This window comes from Sceloporus undulatus, chromosome 2 (genome assembly GCF_019175285.1).
Source record: "Sceloporus undulatus isolate JIND9_A2432 ecotype Alabama chromosome 2, SceUnd_v1.1, whole genome shotgun sequence".
In the NCBI taxonomy this organism is placed as follows: Eukaryota; Metazoa; Chordata; class Lepidosauria; order Squamata; family Phrynosomatidae; genus Sceloporus; species Sceloporus undulatus.
Genome location: NC_056523.1, coordinates 244,503,545 through 244,510,636, shown reverse-complemented (window position 1 = coordinate 244,510,636; position 7,092 = coordinate 244,503,545). Strand labels below are relative to the sequence as shown.

The following is a 7,092-nucleotide window of genomic DNA, read 5'->3' as shown; positions in this document are numbered from 1 at the left end:
CCAATTGTAATTTATTTTAAGGAAAAATAGAGTCCAAGGCAACAGACATTTCTGATGTACTTTTCACCACCCATGTGTACTGGGCCATAGTTTAGGCATGACTCATTAGAAAAGATGGTAAGCCTTGGTAAGGTACAAGGCAATGGGAAAAAGAGGAAGACCACATTACAGTGGATGGTCTCTATCAAGGAAGCCAAGGTCCTAAATTTACAAGACTTGAGCAGGGCTTTTGATAACAGGGCACCTAGGAAGCCTGCCACTCATACAGTTACCATAAATAAAAATGTACTCAAGGGCAATTAACTGCAACTTAAAACACATGTTCCCTAAAATGAAATTCTGGGCCCATACAGACAGGTCAAAATAAAACTGCTTCGGGTCACTTTGGAGATATGCTGTTTAAATGATACATGCGGCCTAAGAGACCAGAAGCTGCACCAAAGCCACGCTCCAGCCCTAAGGACTGGAGCACAGCTTTGGCACAGCTTCTGGCCTCTTAAGATGCATGTGTCATTTAAACAGCATCCCTCCAAGGTGACCCAAAGCAGCTTTATTTTGGCTTGTCTGTACGGGCCCTTAGTCTGAATCTTAACTACCTTTGGTGGTGGCAGTTTGACCATTATCACCCAGTAAGTCCACATGCTAGCAAAGATTTATACACTACATATCCATTTTAAAATGGATCAGTATCAGCCCACTGGATTAGTATCCATTCGCGTCATCACTGAGCAACTTCAGTTCTCCATGGTGAAAGAGACACGTTCATAATCAGGAGTAACAAATGTATTAGCTCACATATGTGTCTCGACATTTCAGACTGTGTTTTTGTATATATTTACCTGGGAAGAAGTCCTAACTCAGTGTGGCTTACTTCTGTATAGACACGCGCAAGATTATGCTGTAACATTTGAAAAGCATCACTAATGCTTGCAATTACATTCCTGATTGAACTGGTTGAAGAATTGCTAAATATTTGGCTCACATCTCTATGTCACATGAGACAATTCCTGTTTTCGTAAGTCCGAAAAATAAGTGTCATGACATCCTGAACAGAGTTTGTTACAGATAATGGTCTTCCTGTAGCCCTGTCAAACCCCTATATTAATTCTTGCCTGAAAGCAAAAGCAACTATTTGCTCATTTGCTGATTATCTGTATGGATAAAAAACTTTGGATGTAACAAGAAAAAGCTTCCTTCACTTTTCAGCTTTGTCATTAGTTTTGAATGCCCCTAACCAAGTAGGTAAGTATTAAAATCATTTGATACTGTAATGTGTTTTTAGAAAATGAAAATTAATGTATACTGTATTCCACATAGGTGAAATAGTCTGATACGAAATATTTTCATGAATATCATCAGAATATACGATTCTGATAAATGCTGTACTTTTGGCACGGATTTGGAGCAAAGTTGTTTTGCAATTTTATATGGGGACCTCAAGTTCTAAATCATGTTGATTGTTTTGCATTTTGTTTCCAATCTTGTTTACAAGCCTCATACAAGCAGCCAGATTTCTCAAGGCTACAGAAATGTGTTATATTTTCAGCGAAACTAAGAGTACTGTTTATCTAGTATGCAACAAAAAGTCAATCACTTGAACAATCCAGATTTCCAGCTACCCATATTGGATAGTTATTATCTGGAAGAACTACAAAGATATATGACATATTTCCTTTAGTATTTTGCACTGAATTGATATATTTAATGTGTAAACATGTTAAACAATGGTTGTTACTCTAGTTGTAATGGCTCTTTTTCATATGCAGTATGTGCTTCCAAGTACATCCTCCTAAATTATTATTGTCGAAATCACTGTAGTTTCTTGACATTCAAGATGGAAAAAAACCCCTATTATTTTAATTAGAAGATAATTTTCAGTTGAATCTCAAGTCCATCTGTAAACACCAATAACTGAAAGCTAAGATTTGAAATCATATGACTTTCTAGAAGAAGAAAAAATGAATTCTATACAGCTGCTTATTTAAAGCAGAACGCACATCTATTTGTCCAATGTTTTAGATAAAGAAAGTACAATTGTTGAATATTTTTCATGGATGAACATTTTCCTAAATACAGTATTTAATATCATACATATTACAAAGTGGCATTTCTTTTGAGTGATGGCAGACCAGCCAAAAAAGCATCAACATGTATTCTCTTTCTGAATTTCCCCTCAAGAAAAACAATGGTGATACTTCTGGTCCCACGCATGATAAATGGGAGCCAGTTATAAGCAAACTGACAAAATACCTGAATATAATAATGATAAACAGTCACAATAACTCAGTTGCTAAAAAGTAACACTACTTAGAACATGCTACGTTACCCAGTGATACCTCAGGGCTGCTTAGATTATCGGGCAGGATGTAAGTTTATTGGTAGACTATGAAAGCTTGAATATGTTGAGTCTCCCTTATTGGGAATTCTGAAATATCCTAACATTGCCCACATGGGTGGCTGAAATAGGGACACCTTTGCGTTCTTGATGGTTCAGTGTACACAAACTTTGTTTAATGCACAAAATTATTTTAAAATATTGTGATAAAATTACCTTTGGGCTATGTGTATGAGATGTGCACAAAATGTAAACGAATGCCACATTTAGACTTGGGTCCCATCTCCAAGATGTATCATTATGTATATGTAAATATTCCAAAAATCCGAAATCCAAATTAGTTCTGATCCCATGCATTTCATTATTATTATAATTATTATTATTAAGGAGACTTAACTTTTTGTATTATTCCAATTGTTCCAATTGTTAAATCGCTTGGGCAACATTTCCCCTTTGTGGCCACTAGAGGTCACTATGTAGGTTTCACTGTCCCTGGGTGCAGAGAGAAGCTGGAAAATCATCATCACCATCATCATCATCATCATCATGAAAGGATCCAGTGGGGCAAAATAGGTTTCTAGGAGGGCAAGCCCTGTCCCCCATAAGAAATACACTGCAATGACATTTTGTTTAGAAGAAATAAACTGGGAGGGCTGAGAAAAGGAGACTTGGGGAACACATTCCTTTTCCAGGACCTGTCCTACATTTCAACCTTCTGTCCAGGAGGAATTCCAAAATGCCCTCCATTTTGAGCAGGATTAAGAAGCATGTATATATATATATATATATATGTGTGTGTGTGTGTGTGTGTGTGTGTATATATACAGTGCATATAGCATGTCCTACATTTTACAGTGCCTTGTCCTCCTTTGCGGTTGTGACATCTGCTCACAAGATTTGTTCAGAACCAAACAATAACAACAATAGTCTCTGCCAAGAAATCATCCTACAATATCTTGTAGTGTCAATTAGCACTACAGTACTGCTTCTGTGGCTGTTGTGCGCATTCAAGTCATTCCTGACTTATGTCAACCCCAAGGTGACCCTGTCTTGGGGGTGTCTTGGCAAGGCTTGCTCAGGGGAGGTTTGCCTTTGCCCTGCTCTGAGGCTCAGAGAGTGTGACTTCCCAAGGCCATCCGGTTGGTTTCCATGGCTGAGCAGGGATTTGAATCCTGTTCTCCAGAGTACCATATGCCATGCTAGCTTACATGGACATTATTCCACTTTAACTGCTCTGGCTTCCTCCTGTGCAATCCTGGGATTTGCAGTATATGGAGGGGCATTTGGGGCAAGTATTCTCCAGTGATTCCTATGGGCCAGTATTCTCCAATGTCTTGCTATGGAGCAAGCATTGCCCAATGTTTCCTTATAGGCCAGTATTCCCCAGTGTTTTCCTATGGGAAGGCATTCTCCAATGCCCCCCTATGGGCCAGCATTCCCCAATGCCTCCTTATGGGGAAGCGTTCTCCAATGCTTCCCTACGGGAGGCCTTTAAACCGAGGCTGGATGGCCATCTGTGGGGGGTGCTTTGGTGGAGAGTTCCTGCATGGCAGAATGGGGCTGGGCTGGGTGGCCCTTCTTGGGGTCTCTTCCAACTCTATGGCCCTATTACCCAATGCTTCCCTATGGGCCAGTATTCTAGATAAGGGCATAAGAGAAGGGCTTCCCCGAGGCCTTTGGGCCCAGAAGTCTCCCCTCAGGAGCCTGGGAATGGAGCCACTCCTACTCAGCAGCAAGGCCTGCTCCTCCTGAGGGGAAAGGCTCCTCCTTTGGGCGGCCTAGAAGGGAAGGAGGAGGAGAAGCGAGGCGGCAGGCGGCGCCTAGGCCTCTGGTGAGGCGGAGCCCTTTCCGAGGGTTGGGGAAGCGGGAGCCGTGGAGGGAAGGCATCATGGTGCCTCAGCCCCCGCCGCCCTGACCGCGCCTCCCTCCTCTTCTCCTCCGGCTCCTCCGCCGCCTCCTCCTCCTCCTCCTCGATTGCCGCCCGAGGGCCCCGGTGAGTGCCGCCTTCGCCTTCGCCTCCCCCGGCCCCGCTCTTGTCAGCCGCCGCCGCCGCCGCCGGGCTCCCTTTTGTGTCGCCTCCCTCCCTCCCTCTCGGCCTCTCTGCTCCTCTGCCTTTGGGCTACACAGAACCCTCCTCCTGAGGGAAAGGTTGGGAAAGGAGGCTTAGGAGAGGCTTCTTAGCCTGCCTCCGCACGGGAAGAGTAAGAATATCCCGCTTTGATACCACTTTTTAACTGCCCTGGGGGTGGCGCCAGGCTATGGAATCCTGGGAATTGTAGTTTCTTGTGGCGCCAGAGTTCTCTCTCTCTCTCTGACAGAGAAGGCTAAACGTCTCACAAACACTACAGTGCCCAGAATTCCCTAGCATTGAGCCAGGGCAGTTAAAGCGGTCTCAAACTGGGTTAGTTCTGCAGCACTTTTGGACAAATGAGAAGAAATAGCAAGCCTGGCCAGAGGAAAAGTGCCTTGGAAAGAGTGTGTGGACGAGTGTGTGTGTGTGTGTGTGTGTATATATGTGTATATATATATATATATATATATATATATATATATATATGCATGCACCCTCCAGTTCCCTGGCAATTTATGGCAGCCTTATTAGTTTCCTAGGGTTTTCTTCAGCGAGGGACACTCAGGGATAGCTTGCCATATTTAGCCATAGAATGGTAGAGTTGGAAGAGACCACAGGGGCCCTGATCCAGTCCAACCCCATTCTGCCATGCAGGAAATCTCACTCATAGCATCCCCGACAAATGGCCATCTAGCCTGTGTTTGAAGACCTCTAAGGAAGGAGACTCCACTACACTCCGAGGGACAGCCCTTACTGTCAGGAAGTTCCTCCTAATGTTGAGGTGGAATCTCTTTTCCTGTAGCTTGCATCCATTGTTCCGGGTCCTGTTTTCTGGAGCAGCAGAAAACAAGCTTGCTCTCTCCACAACATGACATCCCTTCAAGTATTTAAACAGGGCTATCATATCACCTCTTAACCTTCTCTTCTCCAGGCTAAACATCCCCAGCTCCCTGAGTCTTTCCTCATAGGGCATGGCTTCCAGGCCCTTCACCATTTTAGTCTCCCTCTCCAGTTTCTCAGCAGCCTTCCTCTGACTCTTCTTGTTGTGTCCTTCTTCCAAGTCATTTCTGACTTACAGCAACCCTAAGGTTTCCTTGGAAAGTTTCTTCAGGGGAGGTTTGCCATTGCCATCCTCTGAGGCTGAGAACATGTGACTCACCCAAGACTCACCCAGTGGGTTTTAATGCTCAAACTGGGAACCAGACTTTGGTCTCCAGGGTCATAGTCCAGTGCTTCAACCACTATGCCGTGCTGCCTCTCTACAGCACCTGGTTTTCCTTGGTGGCCCCCCATCCAAGCACTAACCAGGCAGACCTTATTTAGTTTCTGAGGTGAGATAGCATGGGGAGGGGTCAGGATTTTTAAGTGGGGAGGAGTACTCAATAGAGTGTGTGGTGTAGTGGTTTGAGTCTTGGATTACGACTCTAGAGATCAGGGTTCAATTCAGCCACAGAAACCTACTGGGTGGCCTTGGGTGAGCCACACACTCTCAGCCCCAGAAAACCCTGTGATAGGTTCACCATAGGGTCAAAAGTACACAACAACCAGCTAAATACCCTAAAGACACCAGATCCCATTTCTTCTTGGAAGCTAAGTAGGGCCAGCCCTGGTTAATACTTGGATGGAAGTTCCACCAACAAATACAAGGTGCTATAGGCTATATTTCAGAGGAAGGAACTGGCAAAAAGAGACCCCCGCCTCTCAATATTCCCTGCCTAAGAAAACCCTATGAAGTTGATGATAAATCATAAGTCAACTTAAAGTCATACACACAAACACAGCTACCATATTCCACAGCAGTTTCTCCCTTCAAGCTGCCATGATTTAGGCGTAACCTGGTTTGGGTTTTAGTTTTTCTCTGATATCTTGCCTCTCCCCAAACGGAAGATCTCTTAGGCTTTCCCACCCTTTTGGGGGAAGGCTGCAAGTTTACCTCTCAAACTGAGAAGAGCAAAGAAAGTCCACTTGTCCTCATGCTTGAGCTTTGTTAGGAATGTGGACAGCTGTTGGTTGTTTCAGCCAAGAATGGTTTAATCCTAGGGGCAGGGAACATGTGGCACTTCTAGGTGCGGTTGTACTACAACTCCTATTGCTCTGGATCATTCACTGGTCATGTTGCCAGAGGCTGATGGGAACTGGAGTTAAACATCCCCTAAAAGGCCACAGGTTCCACACATGTCTGGTCTGTACTAACTGGCAGCAGTGCTCATTGGCTTCAGGTGAGAGGCTTTCCTGGCCTTACTGGGGCTGAATCTGCACTGCAGAAATAATCCAGTTTCACACTGCATTGGCTCTGCTGTGGAATTATGCAAACTCAAGTTTTGTGAGACATTTAGCCTTCTCCGTCAGAGAGAGCTACAACAAGCTACAATTCCCCAAATGCCATAGCACTGATTCATGGCAGTTAAAAGTCGTGTCAAACTGGATTATTTCTACAGTGTGGATGCAGCCTGAGAGAGATGTTGCATTTTGAATTTGGGACCTTCTGAATATAAAGAATGTGTTCTATCACTGCACAGTGGAGCTTTTTCCTGTTACAAGTAGTGGTGCTACAACAGCGAGGGGCATTTCACAACACTTAGGCTGAGGCAACTCTCCCATTTACACTTTTGCATGAAACTCAGCAACCATATCAGGAGCTGCCCTCCCAAGACAGAAGCTGGGCAGAGCAATTTTAATTTCTCCC

At 44.2% G+C, this 7,092-nt stretch overlaps 1 protein-coding gene across 5 annotated transcripts in view; it reads left to right on the top strand.

Moving 5' to 3' along the window:
• Positions 1-1,098: 1,098 nt before the first annotated feature.
• The window catches only part of CEMIP2 (cell migration inducing hyaluronidase 2), a 76,986-nt gene continuing 70,992 nt past the window's right edge, over positions 1,099-7,092 (top strand). For 3 of the 5 annotated variants that reach the window (XM_042449157.1, XM_042449156.1, XM_042449153.1), the window contains exon 1: positions 1,099-1,242. The gene's annotated coding sequence lies outside the window, so the exon portion shown is untranslated. Of the gene's footprint in view, positions 1,243-4,175; positions 4,329-7,092 lie in introns of those variants that run through there. The other 2 variants (XM_042449155.1, XM_042449154.1) reach the window with 2 other exon arrangements.